The 20,841-nt window shown below is 39.7% G+C and overlaps 1 protein-coding gene across 1 annotated transcript in view; it reads left to right on the top strand.

The window, feature by feature from the left end:
* Positions 1 to 20,841, top strand: part of DNAAF11 (dynein axonemal assembly factor 11) — a 1,372,540-nt gene that overhangs the window by 966,660 nt on the left and 385,039 nt on the right. The gene's annotated exons all lie outside the window — the stretch shown is intronic.

The raw sequence follows: 20,841 nt of genomic DNA, 5'->3' as shown, positions 1-20,841 counted from the left end.
AGCAGCCCAGAGCTCAAGAAAGCTCTTGGAGATGCTCCTGACTTCTGCTTTAAAAAGTCAAATTCACTGAAGACACTGCTGGAATCAAAAAAACATGGAGCCAGTCCCAGCGCACATGAGGACCCCGGAACATTCCCATGTGAATGATGCTGCTGCTGCATTCACATTCTTACAGGCAATCACCTCCCACTAATAGCTGGATGCAAACCACTCTGTTTCCTAGATTTGGAGATTTTTTTCTGGTATTGATTACTTTGGCTTTGTCCTTTACATAAATATTGCAGCAAATCAGATCTCTCTCTCTCTTTGTTATGTTCATGTTTATTTTTCATGCCTTTCAAAAAATCTCTAGGTTTTATTTACATTTTTGCACTTCCTTGGTTACTTCTTCCAAACAGCCCAATGTTTTTCATGGATCTGTTGTATTACTGAACACAAAAATGCATTTGAAGGTTTTGACAGTTTTTCCTTGTCCATATATTTTTCTTTCCTCTGATTTCTCTCTTAATCTTTTTGAATATCTTCTATCTGGAAATTCTGTGCTTCTTGCATAAAAGTAACTATACATAATTTCTTTCTTATCCTCAGTAGTCCACTCTATCATCTTTAGGGCTCTTTTTTGGCCCATCAGTTCTTGTGGACTACTTCTTTCTTCTACAATGGGGCAAGGACATCCTCTCCCTGAACCTGGCCTAACCCCATTGCTGGAATGTTTCTGTGTCGTGAAGATTCTACACGTGTCTGTTTTTCCAGTCCTGGAACCAGTGCACATATGAGGATCGTGCACTTTTGTTTATCCTGGAACTTGTGTACCCAGTTATCTTTTTTATTTTTTAACCTACTTCTGTCTGTGACAAATGCTATATAAAATGCATTGTATACATCAGTGTCATACCCAGTAATGTATAGTTTATTTAAATAGAAGCTCATTGCCTTTTTCCTATATTCTGCTATAGCTGAGTTTGGTTATTATATGTATTTCTAGATTCCAACATGTTCTTGTTACACAAATTTGTAAGGAAAGCAATTTCATGTATTTGCAAATCACTAGAAGAAATGCTCATTGCAGGTTACCAGTCTAATAGCCCTAGAGGCTTTTTAATCCCAAGGACTAGAAATGCTTTTTTGTATGCCTGTATCTTAGAACACCTGTAAGCTGCTGCTGTCCATAAAGGCAACAGGTGATATGCATGGGTGAATTTATGATTTCCCATACATTGGTCCAAATGTTATTTGAATAGGCTTAAAGAAGAGCTCTGTTTCACATAAATGGCAAGTCCTTTCCAGAAAATGGGTAATCTCTCAAGCACACACCTGTTCCTACAACATACTTTGCTTATGTCACAGATGAGGTTTAGATCCTTAGAATGGGTAATTGTTGTGCTGTTTGTTTTGAGAATATTTGGCAAATTCATCAGGGCTGGATCTGAGAAGGTCTTGTAGGCTAGGTATAGACTGCCCCTCAGTAGACTGTAGGAGACTAAGTACAGGGACAAGGGTTTGAGGTGATCCACATAGGACATGTTATTTACACCCCGTATTCTATTAATGAGGAATCTCTGTGGCTACTATAGTTCTTGCAAATGCCTGATCAGGTACATGCTGAAGAGTGCAGTGTACTTGAATATTTGTTTAATGAGGGCTAAGCATAGTGGGATTATGATCTCCTTACATCTGGATGCAATGCCATAACTTATAACTTGCCCCACATAGAAGGTTTTCTCACCACCATGGACACATGGTGATCAAAGTTCAGGTAACTGTCAACCTGAGTTATCAAGTCCATTACCACTGGGTTTTCTCTTAGGCAAGTGTTATGAATGTTGCAATTTGCAGGGGTGGTCTTCTTCCTAAAGGGTATACATATGCATTTTTTGACATTGAGTATTAGACCATGTTTCTGGCACCAGTTATTTTTCTCTCGGACCCTCCTCAAGGGTATCTACATCTTTGGAGGAAACAGTCATTGCACCCAACTTCAATCATCTGCAGATTTGGTCACCCAAAGATCCTCCATATTTGCTATGACTTCAGAGAAGTGTATTGCAAACAGGAGCGGTCCAAGTGCTGAGTCCTGTGGAACATTACTAGTAACAGGCCTAGCCTATTGGTGGAGGTGGAACCCCCCCCCCCAATTTCATGTGTCCTATCCATGAGCCATTTGACTATCCATCGGGTTACTGTGTAAGTCCCTCTTGAAGTATATTGACATTGTTTGGAGATTCAGTGATTGCACCTCATTTGCAGTCATCAGCAAACTTAGTCAGCCACAGCCCCTCTGTTCAGGCCTGAACTTCAGAGAAGTATATTCCAAACAATAGGGGGTCCAGCACTGATCCCTGTGGAACCCCACTGCTAAAGGGTCTGCTGGTTGAGATAAAGTCCCCAACTTTTAGTGTGATCTGTCAGTGAGTCAGTTAGCAACCCACCTGACAACTAAGGGTTGATATTTAACCTGGAGAGTTTATCAATGATGCCTGAATATGGGACTGTGTCAAAGGCCTTTGCGAATTCAACATTGGGTGTATGCACAGATTTGCCTTCATTTATGGTGCTGGTGATGTTTTTGAAGAAGTCTACCAGGTTTAACAGGCATGACCTGTCTTTGACAAAACCAATCTGTTGAATCAAGAGTTTGTTTACCTATGTGCTTATTCATTGGGTCCATGATGATTCGTTCCATGGCCTTACAGATAAGGCTGGTTAAGCTTATGGGTCTGTAGTTTCTGTAGTCTGAGTCACACTTTTAATACTCTTGTTAAATGGCATATGATAAATGGAAAACAAGTCTTAGTTGTAAAACTAGCAATAAAGGGTCAGTGACACAGATGCTGTTAGGCACAGTTATACTGTCACCTGTCAGAAAAATATGTATTAGTGTATGTATTAGTTATATGTTTAGTGCATTTAAAGCTTGAAAAGGGTTAACACATTTATTCTATTTTACACTGCATAAATCTGTACAAATTGCAGAAGCTTTCTGACCTTGTATTGTCATGAAATATGCGCAGCTAAAATCCTTGCTTATGCCTTGGAAATTTACTGAGAAGCAGATGATTTCTGCTTGTGTCAGGAAAATAATGAATAGAACAATACCACTTGTATAAATGTTATGTAACTTAGACAAGGAGTTCCGCTTGTGCTGTGAGAAAATACACAGCTGCAGAAGCTATAGATAATCAGAACAAAGACTGCTTGAAAATATGAACTGCAATCAGCATTTGCTTGTGCCTGAGCTAGAAAAGTACATTGAAATGTAACACATGCATTAGAACTATACAATAGAAGCTTGTAACGGGCTAGTGCCCACCAAGGCCAGGTTGTTTTTCTCAAAAAGTTTCTCACAAATCTAGTCATGTCAGCAGAAAATCTGAGTAACATCTGCTGTAGAACAATACTGAAAGTTGTGTTTGATTACGTCAGCTATAGAAGGCCATGTCTTGTAAATCAGTGTAAGAATAGCATACTTCCTGTTAGTAGTTAGGCAAAATCTTGTATTTGCATGTTTTTGTCTCCTTGCTGCAAGTTATTAAATGTGCCTTAACTGAACCTTACGTGTATTGGTCTTTGAAGTTTTTTCCTTTGACAGATTGGTCCTTCGGACCAGAAACCCTCACTTCGCCTGGGATCAGACAGGCCAGATGGCTTGAAACCGTACGGAGAAGAAACCACATCGGTTCTTCTTATTTGAAAAGCCCACCGACTGAATTGTCGTACAAACGAGGCCAGCCACTTTCTGATCTGTGACTGAAGGACGGGTTTACACGAACCAGGTGATCAATCACGAAGGCTCAGGTAAGGTGAATCTACCTTTTTTTTTTCTGTTTTAGATCAGGGACTAGATTTGCATTGTTTTTGTCAGGACTGTATTTTTATAAGTCAGGGACAAAAAAAATTGCTGTCTTGTCATAGATCAGGGAAACAGAGCAGGTAGGCAGTCATTCTGAAGAGACTATAACAAAATCTGTGGTACCACGTTAAAAATAAGGAGTTACATAACGATTAAAAGGATAGAACAGAATGGGTAATAATTGCACAAAAAGATCCCAAAATCCGCCGTTAACCGAAGACGCGAAATACATGCTGTCACAGCATGTTGATAATATTAAATACTATTCAAAATGGGTTAATAAGTATGAATTTGACGGTAAGTTAGAAAAATCCTCGCTTATCAAACTTGTCAAACAGCTTAAAACAGATTCTAAAGGTTGATTAGGAATTCCTCAGGCACACAGGTGGATTGAGGAAGTAAACTGTAGGGAACAAAAGAGTAATAATTCAAAAGCAATGTTTTTAGATAAGGAGGACAATAACTTAGTAATAGCATCAGCCCCTCCGCCTCCCTTACCAGAATATGAAGCAAGTGAACAAGTTAGTCCACCCCCGCGATATCCTGCTGTCACTGTAAATAGAGACACTACAAAAGCTAAACCTGAGATCCCATCGAGACCAGGTCTCGAACACGGGCAGCTAATTCAAAAGGGGACATTGAGCTATATCATCAAATGGGTAGGAATTCACAATCTTTGAGTGAAGAAGAAATATGCCCGCTTATAGAAGTGCCTAATCCTCAGGCAGGGCAAGAAGGTCAGGACCCAACTATTCTAGTGTATAGACCTTGGACTCCGGAAGACATCCGGAAAGACACTGAGGGAATTCCCCATCCAAAAGTTAATTTTAGAAAGTTCTTAGAAGATTTGCAAGAAATGAGGCTAAGTTATAATTTAAATGGAGAAGAGGTAGAAAAAGTAGTCAGACAAATTGTGGGACCAGATTGGCACATGATAAGTGGCGACTGGAATCCCCGTGATGCTGCACACAGGCCCCTCCCACATAGCAGCGCAGAGCTAGACAACAGAGTGAAAGGTCTTACAGACTCTGCCTCTGAGAAATGGAAGCCTAGGGCAGACTGGACTTGCATTAATCAATGCATCCAACAAGAAGGCGAAACTGTTGACAGATATTATGCCAGACTGTTAGAATGTTTTAATAACCATTGTGGAATGCAGGTTCCAGATCATCAGACACACGATTCCCCATATGAGCAGCAGCTAAAGAATGCATTTTTGAAAGGCAGTATTGCACCCATAAGCAGTTTTATTACAAAGCACATGGTAGATCATCGTACAAGTAGATTACAGTCATTACTTGAATATGCTAGGCATGCCGAAAGGCATTTTAATAGCAAAAAGAAAAAGAAAGCCCAAGTATTTTTTGTAGAAGATAGAGCAGAAGTTTATGTAGTACAGTCCGGGAAAAAGGGCAAGAGAAATGCCCAGGGAAACAAACAATCTGATCAGCGATCAGAAAACTTTGAAGGGCGAAAGAAAAGGGGTGAATGTTTTAAATGCGGTAAAAAGGGACACTTGGCAAGGGATTGCAAGAAAAACAAGAAGGCAACCACGGAAGACAAGGAGGGTGAGGACTGACTATATGATAGTCAGGAATCACTAGAAGGTGATAGCAGAGATATGACAAATGAGAATTTGATAGAGGGAGTAGAGGATGTGACAGAAGAAATAGAGGAAGTACAGGAAGTTACGGATAGTGAAGAAAATGAAATATTGGATTTGGCTTTATTGAGCTTAGAGCTCTATTTAGTAGACATGAAACCAGAAGTTACACTCCTGGTAGAAGGGAGGGAAGTCAGATTCTTGTGTGACTCAGGGGTATCACGGACCCCGATACATCCCTCCAAACTGCCAGAGAATTCAGAGTCACCTGATTACATACTAGTGAAAGCAGCTAATGGACAGCTGTATCGGGAGCCCCTCTCCCATAATATTGCAATAACTGATCCTGTTTCAGGATTGACCCAGAAAAGTAAAATTGTTGTTTCTGCAAAATGCCCAGTAAATCTCTTGGGCAGAGACCTTATGCAGCTATTTAGTATAGCAGTAGTTCCGACTATGCAGGGTATGGAAGCACAGCGACAAATTGATACCTTTGCAGTGCAATCGGACGGTGAAATGTTTCATTGGTACAGCCAGGACTTGGTTACGACTGGTCCAGGGGCAGTGACCGAAGAGTTGATGAACGTAGCCATCAGCAAGTTCCCCTCCCATGACAATGATAAACAGCATTTGTTGCACTGTACTCTGTATTATTGTAACACACCAGGACCTGATAAGGAATATGAGCAAAAATTGTTTAGAAATCATGCAAACAGATTGATATTACGTAATCTGTACTGGGACATGGAAGGGAACAGTGTAGCCAGCTGTTCATTGCCCCAGGAGTTCTTTGCACTCTATAAATCTAATTGATTACCACATGTTAGCTTAACTAAGGACAAGAATGTGAAATGGGTAGATTTAGGAGAAAAGGTCACCAGATGGGAAAAACAGACAGAACTGTCAGAACAAGGAATACAAAGGCAGAAGTTGAATTGGATAACTCAGACTCACCCAGCTGTACACTTGCAGTCTAGCAAGGACAGCTGTTTAGCACTCCTATTAAAGGAGGAAGAGAATGCCTTACAGAATATACCAGAAACCCTTTGGTCAACAGGAAAGTCAGATGTAGGACTTATTCGTACAGCGGGGCCAGTTACTATTACGCCAAAGTCAGCATTTAGACCACAAAAAAGACAGTATCCCTTAAGAAAAGAAGTAGGAATCAAACCTATTATAGCAGCTTTACTTAAGGAAGGGGTGCTGGTGGAATCTCCTGATTCACCATGTAACACGCCCTTTTTTCCTGTTAAGAAAGCAAATGGAGAATGGCATATGGTCCAAGATTTACAAGGTGTAAATGATGCAGTAATACCAAGGGCACCTATGGTGCCAGACCCACACACCCTGTTGAATGATTTAAAACCTCAACAGAAATATTTTTCTGTGGTAGATATCAGCAGTGCGTTCTTCTCGATACCGATACACCCTGGCAGCCAGTACTGGTTTGCATTCACATTTCAGGGGGAAAAGGTATACATATACGTGACTACCACATGGATATTGTGAAAGTCCGACAATATTCTCACAAGAAATGGCAAGCAACTTGGCGGGATTTACCCCACCGAGAAGTAGTCAGATTTTACTTTATGTTGATGATATCCTGCTGGCAACTCCCACCCAGCAAGATTGCAAAGAAGATACCATAGCGCTGTTACAATTTTTAGCCACTGAAGGACATAAAGTAAACAAAAATAAACTGCAGCTTTGGAAAAAACAAGTTAAATACCTAGGATATGTAATATCCAAGGAGGGTAGGACATTAGATGAGGACAGAAAAATAGCGATTTTACAAGCACCAAAACCCACTACCAAGAAGGAAATGATGTCCTTCCTGGGTACGACTAATTTTTGTCGGAGCTGGATTCCAAACTATGCCTTGGAATCTGCACCACTGACTAACCTGATTTCTGAAAAGCCTATGGCAGCACAGGATTTGTTACAATGGACACCAGAAGCAGAATCTGCTTTCTGCAAACTGAAACAGTTAATAGCGTCCTCATTAGTTTTGAGATTACCAAACTATCATAAACATTTTTCCAAACTGTAGATTGTAAGCAAGGTTATATGACATCAGTGTTAACACAGCAGCATGGGGACAATCAATGCCCTATTGCTTATCATCAGAACTGGACCCAGTGGCACAGTCTTTACCTCACTGTGTACAAGCAGTAGTTGCAGCTGCAATGGCAGTACAGGCTTCGGCCTCAGTAGTTTTGTTCCACCCTCTCACATTGAGAGTGCCTCATGCAGTCACAATTATTTTACTGCAAGAGAAGGTAGCATATCTTTCCCCTGCTAGGCATCTTTCCTGTATGACTATATTGTTGAGCCAACCTCATATGACAATTGAACGATGTATGACTTTGAACCCTTCTACCTTGCTTCCAACCCCTGCAGATGGCACACCACACAGCTGCCTGCAGGTGATTGAGCAAAAGACACTGCCTAGAAAAGATCTCACGGATGTCCCCTTGGATGATGCCGAGGTGACATACTACGTGGATGGCTCCTGCAAAAGGGGTCCTGCAGGACAGAACCTAGTAGGATATGCAGTAGTTTCTGTCACTGACATTATAGAAGCAAAATCTTTACCACACAATTTATCTGCACAGGCAGCAGAATTGATTGCCTTAACACGGGCATGTACCTTAGCAAAGGGTAAATGTGTGAACATTTTTACTGACAGTCAGTATGCTTTTTCTACTGTACATGTCTTTGCATAACAGTGGAAAAATCGAGGAATGATAACATCCACTGGCAAACCAATCAATCATGCACATTTTATTTTAGATCTCTTAGAATCTATTCATTTACCTCAGAAAGTAGCTATTTGTAAATGCACAGCTCATACCAAGCAACAGGATAGGATTTCAAAAGGTAATGCGAGAGCTGATACAGCTGCAAAGCAGGCAGCTTCAGAAGTATTTCTTTTGAATGAGGAATTACAACCCTCTGAGATTTTAGATATAGAAATGTTAAAAGACGATGCAGACACTTACTACGCAAGCTGAAAAACAAAGATGGGTAAAACGAGGAGCAATTCTCGAAAAGGGAAACCGATATTGCCATCTAATTTGTTTAGATATGCAGCTTTGTTGAGCCATGGGCAGTGCCATGTCTCAACAGGGGGGATGGTACAGCTGGTGAACCAAGTGTTCATGACATACGGATTCTTAAACTGCTTTAAAAAATTTTGTTCTATACCACGTTTGTAATAAACATCATGCACAAGGGGCGTTAAAGCCCAAGCAAGGGAGTTTCCCTACACCACTGTATCTGTTTCATACTGTCTATATGGATTTTATAGAAGTGAACAAATGTGAAAATAAGAAGTATTGTCTTGTCATTGTAGATATGTTTTCCAGATGGGTGGAAGCCTTTCCAACTAAAAATGCAGATGCGGCAACTGTGGCGAAAATTCTCATTAAAGAAATCATTCCTAGATTCGGCATTCCAGAAAGGATCTACAGTGACAACGGCACACACTTTGTAAACCAGACCATACAACAGTTAAGTAAACATTTTGGTATTTCTTTAAAAAATCATTGGGCATACCACCCACAATCTGCAGGGCTAGTAGAGAGGCATAATGGGATTTTAAAGAGTAAGCTAAGGAAGTTAATAGTAGAAACTCAGAGGAATTGGGTGTACTGTCTGCCCCTGGCACTGTTGAGCATGAGAACTGTTCCGAATGCAAAAGGATTGACTCCTTTTGAAAAACTATTTGGAAGGGCTTATTATATACCTCAGTGGAAACCTCTCATGCCTGCAGACCAGGAAGCCGACTGTACACTCGCAGAGTACATGAGAAATCTGTTAAATTCTAAACATCTGTTGCAGTCAAATTCTGTTTCAGATAAAGAACAAACCAGACCGTCAGAAGTGGCAGTGGTCCCAGGTACCTGGATCTGGGTGAAGACAATAAAGAAAACGAATTGGGCATCACCAAAGTGGGAAGGTCCATATCAAGTGCTTCTGTCGACACCCACGGCAGTCAAGATAGCAGAGCGCGCCTCCTGGATCCACCTGACGCACTGCAAACTAGTTAAGAACTTTGAACTGGACAAAAATCTTGTCACATGCCAAGAGTAAAAATGATAGAGTCCAGAAGAAACAGGAATGCAGAACAACCCTTTCCTCAGAAGTATTGCATAATCATCCTGTTAACTGTACTAGTGACAATAATCTTTTTGCTGTGGCCTTTCCTTTTCCCAGCCACACAGACTGAACTGAATAAACATGAAGCATTACTCATAGACCGTCATCCAAACTTTAACACTTACCAGGCAATTAAATATGTGTATGCTGAGACTTTCAATGTTTCGAATTGCTGGATTTGCACAGCTTTGCCGACAGCATACGGGGGATTATTAATGACTACGGTCCCCCTAGGGGTCAATGAGACCTGGGAAAACTTGATTTATGATAATTCAACCATTACATCACAAGATAAAATAGCATTGCACTTGTCTGTTCCACAAAAGGGAACTGTGTGTTTTTATAAAAATGATACTGTTCAGGTGGGTTGGAGCAATTGCAATGTGACTGTTCCTTATAAATGTTACACTAAAGGTAACAATGCAGATTTTTATTGTAATACAAACTATGATTCATTTCTTGGATTGATGCACAAAACACTTAATGAAGTAAAACATAATTCTGTTATTTATAAACAACTGTCTATAACTGATAGAAAAATGTTTCATGCGGGGCGAGTGTATATTCACAGTAAGGTTACCACTAAAGTAGAGGACTGTTATTTTGTGTGTGGCAGAAAGGCATACAAATGGTTACCTGAGAATTGGTCCGGCAGTTGTTTTTTGGGTTACCTGGTTCCGGCCATACGACACACTGCAGTTTTGCCTCCAGGAAAAATTCGAAATGTCCGAGAGGTCGTCAAGAAACCTGTAAATCCAGTGGGACAAATCGATGCGTGTTGGAAAAACCATCATTCTATAGGCAATGGACTGACACATATGGACTTGAGTGATAGTGTTATATCATGGGCAGGCATATTACCAGCATATGGAGCAGTGAAATTGATCTAGAAGCTGAGAAAACTAAACTTCTCGAAGTAATGAGCAACGCACCTTTTTCCGCTCTCGAATTGGTGACTGAACTGAATGCCATGAGAACTGTATTGCTTCAAAACCACATGGCTCTCGACTTCACCCTAGTGGCGAGAGGTGGTACTTGCGCTTTAATCCAGGAAGAGTGCTGTTCGTATATTCCTGACCATAAACATGAGATAGACAATCATCTTGAGGTAATTCAGCAAGTGTCGGCCATGACCAAACCAGGCCCAAACCCACTGACAGACTTTTTCCAGAAATGGTTTGAGGGGTGGGGTAGCATCCTAATGAACATCCTGATTGCCATTTGTGTAGGAATGCTCCTACTGGGAGTATGTGTTTGTTGTGGCATCCCCTGCATGAAAAGACTGATTAAAGACTTTATAGACATGTCAATTTCTGAGACCTTATATCGAAGTGCTGAGTTTGAAGAACTATTAAAAAACTGAAATGCTTTCATAAGTTTAAACTGAATGACTCTCTTAACTGCAAATCCTGAGTGGGAGAGGTTAGGAGAAGAAAACAAACTGTTTATGCTTATTTTGAAAGTAGAATAAAAGTATTAAAAGGGGGGAAATGTCAGAAAAATATGTATTAGTGTATGTATTAGTTATATGCTTAGTGCATTTAAAGCTTGAAAATGGTTAACACATTTATTCTATTTTACACTACATAAATCTGTACAAATTGCAGAAGCTTTCTGACCTTGTATTGTCATGAAATATGCGCGGCTAAAATCTTTGCTTATGCCTTGGAAATTTACTGAGAAGCAGATGATTTCTGCTTGTGTCAGGAAAATAATGAATAGCACAATACCACTTGTATAAATGTTATGAAACTTAGACAAGGAGTTCTGCTTGTGCTGTGAGAAAATACACAGCTGCAGAAGCTATAGATAATCAGAACAAAGACTGCTTGAAAATATGAACTGCAATCAGCATTTGCTTGTGTCTGAGCTAGAAAAGTACCTTGAAATGTAACACATGCATTAGAACTATACAATAGAAGCTTGTAACGGGCTAGTGCCCACCAAGGCCAGGTTGTTTTTCTTAAAAAGTTTCTCACAAATCTAGTCATGTCAGCAGGAAATCTGAGTAACATCTGCTGTAGAACAATACTGAAAGTTGTGTTTGATTACGTCAGCTATAGAAGGCCATGTCTTGTAAAACAGTATAAGAATATCATACTTCCTGTTAGTAGTTAGGCAAAATCTTGTATTTGCATGTTTTTGTCTCCTTGCTGCAAGTTATTAAATGTGCCTTAACTGAACCTTACGTGTATTGGTCTTTGAAGTTTTTTCCTTTGACACACCTTAGTCAAAATACCTCCTGCATGCCAGTGTATGAGAGTATGCATGTGTATATGTATATATCCACTATGTGTGTGTGTGTGTGTGGACATACAAATATACAAAGGCATAAACATATACAGTGAATACATTTTAAACAACCAAAGCAATACATATGATAAACACCTAATGACACAACACATGCATTTATTTATTTAAATTATCTGTTTCCATCTAGGGGGGAAGTGGTCGCATCAACACAGCCATTTCTTTGCAATTGTACATCAAATTATTGTTAATGAAATAAAGATTTGAAAAAAAAACACAGCCATCTGAGTCACAAAAGAGGCAAGTTTGAGAAAAGCTATGAGAATTCTAATATTAACAGTGAAGTATACCACTAAAACAGTTATGTGCACAACATACAGAGTTTTAATAAAATACACTCATTATCACATATCCAGCACATACAAATTTGACAAACATTCAAGAATGCCTAGAATTGCAAGCCGGTCAGTAAGACATTGCAAGACTGTGGTTTTACAGCCACTTGAATATAAACTTAGATTACATTTTGCATGCACACTTATGCACACATATAGGAAAATATACAGAAAAGCAGAGACTACATTTGTCTCAACTTTCAAGTGTTAACCAGTGTAACTCTCTTGCAGTCAAATATTCAGGAAACTACTGAAAGATCCAAACATTTTACCACAGTGCAGGGAAGAAAAAAGAAAATAAATTCAGTTGGATGGAATCAGTATTATACAGTCAGTTACTTTGTGATTCCTGAAGGGTGTCAACTAATGGGAACATATTTTTAGTTCAGTAACAAGATTCATTTTCAAAGCTGACATGTATTTTTATTGAAACATTGCAAGATTTTGTTCTAGAATATTAGGACATTTGCAACTCAGTGGGTTTGTTTCCAAGATGCAACTGTCCAAAGCAATGCTGTCCTGTGAAATGAGGGAAACTGTCTTATAAATGTATGTCTGCATGAGTAAATGCACTAATAAGCAACACTATTGCTGACAATATGCAAATAATTATTAGTGAAGGGGAAAAAGCATGTAACAGCAAGCATGAAACAAAAACAAACAAAAAAAAATACAATTGCTTAGGCTGGGATAATCCGTTTTAGAAAAAAACAAGCACATGCTGAAAATGTAATTTCACTGCTGCAAAGGCTACAGATCTGAGTGTGTGTGTGAGAGACTAGAAAGCATTTCTGGCTAATGCAAAATCAGTCATTCAACTAATCTAATAGCCTATGGGTGGTGGAAGGAAAATACAAAAGGACATGCTGTAAAGTCTCCCTCCCCCACTGAAGTTTGTGATATCTGACCTGCAGTATCAGTATGCTAATAAGCTTCTCTGAAAATCCTGCCTCTGTGTGAACATGTGACTTACACTGCACTAAAACATAAACAAAAGTCTCTAGCAAGCAACTCATTTTAGAAACGAGATAATGCCCCTTTAATTAGAAAATTTAAAGGTACATCACAAATATACTGATAAAAAATGCTAAGAAGTTGTAAAAATATGAAAATACATACATATTCTACCACCCACATGGAAAAACAGTCCCAAACCTCATAAATTCCATTGTATTAAAATGTAAAGAAACAATAAATAGTATGTAATATATAACATAATATGTTGTCTTACCTACTTTATATAAAAATCAATATGTTTGTTGCAATAAATAAGAAATTTTAGATCACTAATCACATGTACAATAATAAAAAAATTAAAAAATTATTAAGGAAAAGGAAAAAAAAATCTACCAAAGCAGACTTTTCAACTTCAAAACGCAAGACAAAGAAGTAATCTCATTAATACCAGGCAAGGTATAGGAATTTAACCTAAGCTGCCATAACAATTCACACTTTTCTAACAAACTTTTCTAACAATAACTGGCAAGGTCCACCTTTACCATCTATTATAATACCATCTATTATAACTACCTGATCAATAATTTTTAACAAAAATATGGTGGGTCGGGTACTCATTACAGTGTCTTGCCAGTGCATTAGTGTTGCTATTCTTAATGTGGTAAATGTGTTCGTAAATCCTTTCTTTAAGCTTCCTGTCAGTTTTTCTTTGGGCATGACTGACAGGAAGCTAAATAAACCACTGATTTAGAGTTACAGTTTTATCTACCTCTAGCCTTCTAAACATAGTCGTTGACTACGAAACTAGTACCTGTGGCAATATACCTACAATAATTACAAGATTCAGATTTATAAGTACCCTCGATCCTGTGGGACTTCCTAATGTTGGTCTCCACTATGTTCTTCAAGTTCCTACCCTTCCTAAAAATTATAGTAGGGTAGTTACCCACCTTCTCCACTAAGTCCTTTTCGTGAAACAGTAAATTCCAGTTCCTTCTCAAAATATTACCAATCTCACCTGCTACTGTACAAAAAGGTGTAATAAAACTCTTTTTAAAAAATGGTTTGTCAGACTCATCTACATTGTCTAAAGGCAAATGGTGAAAAATGGGCAATTCAATACTATTTACATCCCCTCCGTTAATACTTAGAGCTCTTCTAGATAGAATTGGCCTGTAAGTCCCACAAAGTCTTTTGTGCCACACTTGAAACACCAAACTTTCAGGATAACCCCTACTCAAAAACATATTTCTTAACAAACTACATTCATCTTCAAAAGTATGAATCTCAGTTGTCATCCGAGCTGCTCTTACTAATTGGCCTTTTAAGACAGACCTTTTTTGATGGAAAGGGTGACAACTGGTAAAATGTAAAAGGGTGTTTGAGTATGTAGGTTTCCTGTAAATCTTAGCCATATATCTCTTTCCAACCATGTCTTTCAGATCTACATCAAGAAAATTAAGTGTCTTCGTGGAAGGTGTAAGTGAATCTGAGGAAGAGTACTATTATTCAAATACTCTACAAAAACCTTTGCTTCATTTTCATCACCTTCAAACATAATAAAGATATCATCCAAATACCTGTTGTATAACTTCACCTTCTTGTACACCTCTTTTTTGAAAATGTTCTCACATTCCCAATGTGACAACACTAAGTTAGCTTAGCTCACCCCACACGGGGAGCCCATAGCTACACCAACCACCTGTTTGTAAATTTCACTGTTGAACTTGACAAAATTACTATTCAAAATAACATCCAGCATCTCCTGAATGAATCTAATTTTTTTACTGTCTGCCCCATAAAATAATCTTTCTGTTACATACTCTACACCTACATCATGTGGAATTGAAAAATATAGGTCAGTGATGTCTATAGTTAAAAACGTTACATTGTCTTGGAACTCAAACCTGTCCACTGCTTTTAAAAAGGCCCAAGAATCCTTACAGATCTGGTCTTCCTTAACTACATACTTCTTTAAAACAGAGTCTACATACTTAGAGCAAGGATATGTGATGGAAGACTTTGCATTAACTAAGGCTCTCATAGGGGGATCCTGAAGGTTTTTCTGAAGTGTATGTAACCCAAACAAGTTAGGTATTTTTTGGTTCAAGACCATCAAATAGTTGTAGATGTCCATACTAAACATGCCTTCAATCAACAAATCCCTGAAAAAGGAAAAAAAATTGTTATATCCAGTGTTAATTTCGTTGACACTAGACCTCATATAAATTTCACTGTCCAAGACATTTAACATTCTAGTTTCATACTGGTCATTGTCCATAATCACCAGTCTTCCACCCTTGTCTGGTTTTAACCAACGAACTGGTAATGATCTAACTAAGTTCAATGCTTCAGCCTCATTGCCAGTCATATTAGTAGGGCCAAGTTTCTTTCTCACTTTGTTCAAGTTCCACAAATCAAATTCGCACATATGTTCAAATAAGGACAGTGTTGGATGTAAGGGTGGGTTGAAGGTACTTGCCACCCTCAAAGAAGTCTCAAAGTGGTTTTCGCCACCAAACATCAAAGCCAAGTTCAATTTTCGAGTGAAAAGTTTTAAATCAATTAAAATGTCAGGCAAATTTAAATGGTTAGTCAGAACAAAAGTCAAACCCTTACCAAACAGTTCACATAAGTCTTGGTCAATTGCAAAGCTCGAAAAGTTGTACACCTTAAAGTCTCCACATTTATTCAATAGGATCACTAGTTTCTTTTTTACCTGTTGTATTTGTAACTCTCTTTCTTGCCTCTCGTATTGTACCTCGCTGGTGATTTTGACCCCTGTTTGAAAAAGAATTTACATTGCTCACATTGTTATTACTGTTGTTACCCCTGTTCACATTATTATTTGTGATGGGATCCCTTTCAACATCCTCACGCCAGTCTTCCTTGAACAAATTAAGTTCGCTAACCCCAGGCTCAACCACCACAGATGGTTTGGTACCAATGGCCATGTTACTCATATTCTGTTTGGCACTTTGTGCAACAACACGACCAAAAAGGTTTTTCCTTGCGACAGTGGTGGAGTTGGATAAGCAACTCCACTTTTATGATCATTAATGTCCCTCCTTAACTTCTTTAGTTTAACTTCTGTGTTCTTAGACAGTTGCTGTTCTATGGATGAAAAAATTCTTTTTATACTCATATTGGTATCTTAAAAAATCTGTGTGTGATCTAATTTCATTATTCAACTCGGTAATGTCTTTAGTTAGTCTCAATTGTAATACTGTAGTGTTTACACATAACATTCATCAACTCCGAACCACGTCTGTTAAAAAGTACCATTAAATCATCATAAAAAAACGTCCCTGCATGTAAACCAGGGGGATATTGCCAGGACCATAACCCCTTGGGAACAACTCCCTGCTTTTTACACTCATCTAAATAACATATCTCCAACTGCAACTTTTTTGCCTTTAAAGATTTTCAATCAAAATCATTTAATTTAACTATTAAAGACTCACCTCCTCCAGCCGGACATTCCCTACCACTGTCAGCATAGTTATCACCGAAAGTCGGCTGTGCATTAAGCCACTCAGACACATTAGGGAGCCCAATAAGCCACAAGGAGGTCTAAATGTTTGTCCCATTAGGCATTGAACTGCTATTAAAATTCACATTAGGATCTGTAAAGTTAGTTGTTATGTTCTTTTCAGAAATTAAACCAAATATACCTGCAGCATTATTCTGTAAGCTTGCAGTGTTTGTATGCTGTCTAGTGGTGTTAGAGCCTGAAATAACCTTCGGTTTCAAGACTGGGTTAATTTGAGACATAGAGTCCATGCGGGTGGATACAATATCCAACCTCTCGTTCATAGCTTGAATAAGTTGTGTTAAGTTACCCAAGTCATTTGATCCTGAAATCGGACTTCGAGAAGGTTGGCTAGGTAAGTCAATCGAGGTGCCCAAGGCGTTGTCAGCAGCCATAACTCAAAAAACTTGAGAAAACCACAGGAAACAGCAAACTCTTGAAAAACACAAAAACAGCCACAGAGTAGTCTCTGAAACACCAGAACGAACTTTAATATAGTGAAGCACTTTTCGTCTACCCAGATAAGGTAGACTTCATCAGACAAACATATAAAAACAGTGTAACAACCTTTTTAAAGCTAAAAAAGCGGCTATAGCAGTGGGTGCAGGCATTGTCATGAGACGTCATGCCTGGATGTACTTATGTGATTTTGTGGACCCTTTTAAGTCTTCCTTTCTCAACGCTCCTGTGGAAGCTTCCACTCTTTTGGCCCAAAATTAAAAGACACATTAGCCAGATGTGAAAAGGATGGCAAGACCCTGTCTGCCGTGGGCGTGCTTTTTTCCACCCCCCAACAATCCTTCTCTAGGAATCAGAGAAGTGGAAAGATGTGGTACAGGAAATCCCAGGGTCCTTTTTGCGACACACATGGCGAGTTTTCCCCCTGGGGCAGAGGGGGGAACTCATCAGGAAGATGCCCCTCCAGAGGCAGAGAGGGTCTGCATAATCAGGGATCTAGAGATTCTTTCTCTGGACAGCCCTATCAATGCTCCTGAAGACGTGCCCGATTGCTTACCTCTGGAAGCAATCAGAGGACGATTCTCTCTGCATCACTTTTCCTGGCAATTCATAACAACAGATTCTTGGGTGCAGACGATAATTACCAGAGGTTATCACATCCCTTTTTATTCTTTCCCGAAGCCGCAAAGGCAAATTCCCAATATCCCACCCAATCAACAGGAAGCAGCAACTCAAGAAATAAAAAAGCTGCTTCTAAAAGAAGTCATCCAAACAGTACCACCAGAACAGATAGAATCTAGATTTTACTCAAGGTTCTTTTTAGTGCCAAAAAAGACAGGGGACTGGTGGCCAGTTTTGGACCTCAGCATCCTAAACAAGTTTGTCAGACAGGCAAAATTCCGGATGGTCACAGTTTAGTCTGTCCTCCCATTTCTAGAGAAAGATGATTGGATGTGCTCGATAGATCTTCAGGATGCATATTACCACATAAAAATGGGCAAACGCTCCAGGAGATTCCTCCACTTATGGCTGGGAGCCAATTACTACCAATTCTGAGTGCTTCCCTTTGGTCTCTCTATGGCCTCCATAGTGTTCACCAAATGCATGGCAGTGGTAACAGCTCACTTGAGACTGCAAGGATTCTGTGTGTTTCCATATTTAGATGACTGGCTCCTTGCCGCTCCTACCAAGCTTCTGCTGATTACAGCCGTACATGACACCCTAAAGCTAGCAAGATCCTTAGGGATCTTAATAAACGAAGAAAAGTCCAAATTGATTCCTACTCAAAATTTGGAATTCATAGGAGCAACTTTCGACACTCAGTCTTGCCTAGTCACCCTTCCACTTCATAGGTTACAAAGACTAAAGTCTCAACTCCGGGTGATACTCTCTCAGGACAAGGTTTCAGCTCATGCAGTCCTTTAGCTTCTAGGATCAATGGCAGTATCGATCACTATAGTTCCCCTAGTAAGACTACACATGAGACTCCTACAATAGCTCTTAGCAGTACAGTGGTTCCCTCTAACTCATCCTATATCCTTTCAGATCCGCATAGCAAATTCATGCAAACAAGACTTAATTTGGTGGATGAAGCCAGAAAAAGACCTATGGAGTCGTCTCTTCTCCCCCTCTTAGCCCAATGCCATAGTGACCACGGAAGCTTCCCTGATGGGGTGGAGGTGGGGGGGAGCATTTCCAGGGAAAGACAGTCCAAGGCACTTGGTCCCTCATGGAGGCCAACCTGCATGTCAGTGCTCTAGAACTGAGGGCAGTGCTTCATGAGTTGCAAATATTCCAATTTGTCCTCTCATCAGGGACAATTGCTATCCAGTCGGACAACATGTCCGTAGTCTGGTATATCAACAAACCAGGGGGAACTAAAGCTTACCCGTTGCATCGGGAAGCCATGAGAATTTGGCAATGGGTGATATCTTCCAACCGCTTTCTGATGGCAACACACATTCTTGAGGATTCCAACGTAATTGCAGATAAGCTGAGCAGATGCATTCTTCTGCCTCATGAGTGGTCCCTCAACGAAGATCTTCAGTCACTGGGGCCAGCCTTGCTGCGATCTATTTGCATCCCCCTGAAACCACAAATGCAGCAGCTACTTTGACCTGATCCCCCCTCAGGGGGAGTCCCAGAGGGACTCTAATAAGCAATTGGCCCACAGGACTCTTGTATGTCTCCCTTCCTCTGATCTTGCAATTCCTAAAGAAAACTCTTCGGTTGAGAAGCAGAGTAATCCTCATTGCCCCCTATTGGCCCTGACAAGTGTGATTCCCTTCCTTTGGCCTCACCTGCTCCACCAGCCATGGATTCTGGATCCAACTCCGCAATTGCTATTGCACCCGCAAGGGTTGATCTATCCAAACATACCGAGTCTCAAGCTGACATTGGTTCCTCCACTTATAGTAATTGCCAGGCAGAATAACTTATCCTCCCCTGTACAAAACATTCTTCTGGCTTCCCACAAACCATCCACCAGGAAACTTTGCCTTAGCCAGTGAAGAAGATTCATAATTTGGTCTCGAGAGAAAAGACTTGACCCTTTCTCAGCCCTACTATGTTCTGTAATGGACTATTTATCAGACTTCCTCCATTTCGGGAGAAGCAGCTTCCACTATTCAAGTATACCTGGCGGCTATCTCAAACTTCTACAATGGCTTCCAGGACTTGTCCTTGATATCTCACCATCTCTATAAAACCTTTCTGAAAGGTGTCATGCACATTAAACCCCACCCTTCAAAGAGCCAGTTGAATCTTGGAATCTGACTTTGGTGCTACAGTCCTTGACTTGTCCTCCCTTCAAGCTTGCTGCCACTTGCAATATGAATTTTTTATCCTGGAAAACTGTATTCTTGGTAGCGATTACCTCAGCAAGCCAAATATCTGAACTACAAGCTTTGTGCATAAAATGTCCTTACATGGTTTTCCATAAAGACAGAGTATCAGTCTGGACTAATCCCTCCCTCCATACCCAAAGTTATTTCAGATTTGACTATTAAAAAATCGACCTGCCAGTCTTCTTTCCCACTTTTTCTAATTTTCTAATAAAGGAAAATATTGCCTGCATTTGCTTGATGTGCATAGGCAATTATGTTTCTACTTGGACAGGACTAAATTACTTCGGAAAACTGACCAGCTATTCGTATCCTTCTCAGGACCAAAATTGGGAAAATGTGTTTCTAAAGCAACTTTAGCTAAATGGCTGAGAGATTGTATTTCCTTTATCTACTAACAAAACAAACTTCTTCTACCAACTAAGGTCAAAGTGCATACAACGGGATCAGTGGCGACATCTGTTACCATTCATTTTTTCAAGAGCTTCCATGGATGACATTTGTGCAGCAGCAACATGGGCTACTCCTTATACCTTTATCACTCATTACAAATTGGACTTGGTCTCTAGGGGGAGAGCATCCTTCGGTTCAGTGGTGCTCAAGAGTATCCTTCCTTAGGGCCTCCCAGGACATAAAGTAGCTAGGAACTCTGTTCCGTTAGTAATGAATGAATGAAGATTAACAACATCAGATAAAGAAGTTATGTTCTTACCACAATGTTCCATCTTTGTTGTTGATCTTCATTCATTCATTACATCCCACCCTCTGAAAGACTCCTGGAGTTTCGGATT

This window comes from Protopterus annectens, chromosome 3.part1 (assembly GCF_019279795.1).
Source record: "Protopterus annectens isolate FY-2018-M chromosome 3.part1, PAN1.0, whole genome shotgun sequence".
Lineage (NCBI taxonomy): Eukaryota > Metazoa > Chordata > Ceratodontiformes > Protopteridae > Protopterus > Protopterus annectens.
This window is presented reverse-complemented; position numbering and strand designations above follow the sequence as displayed.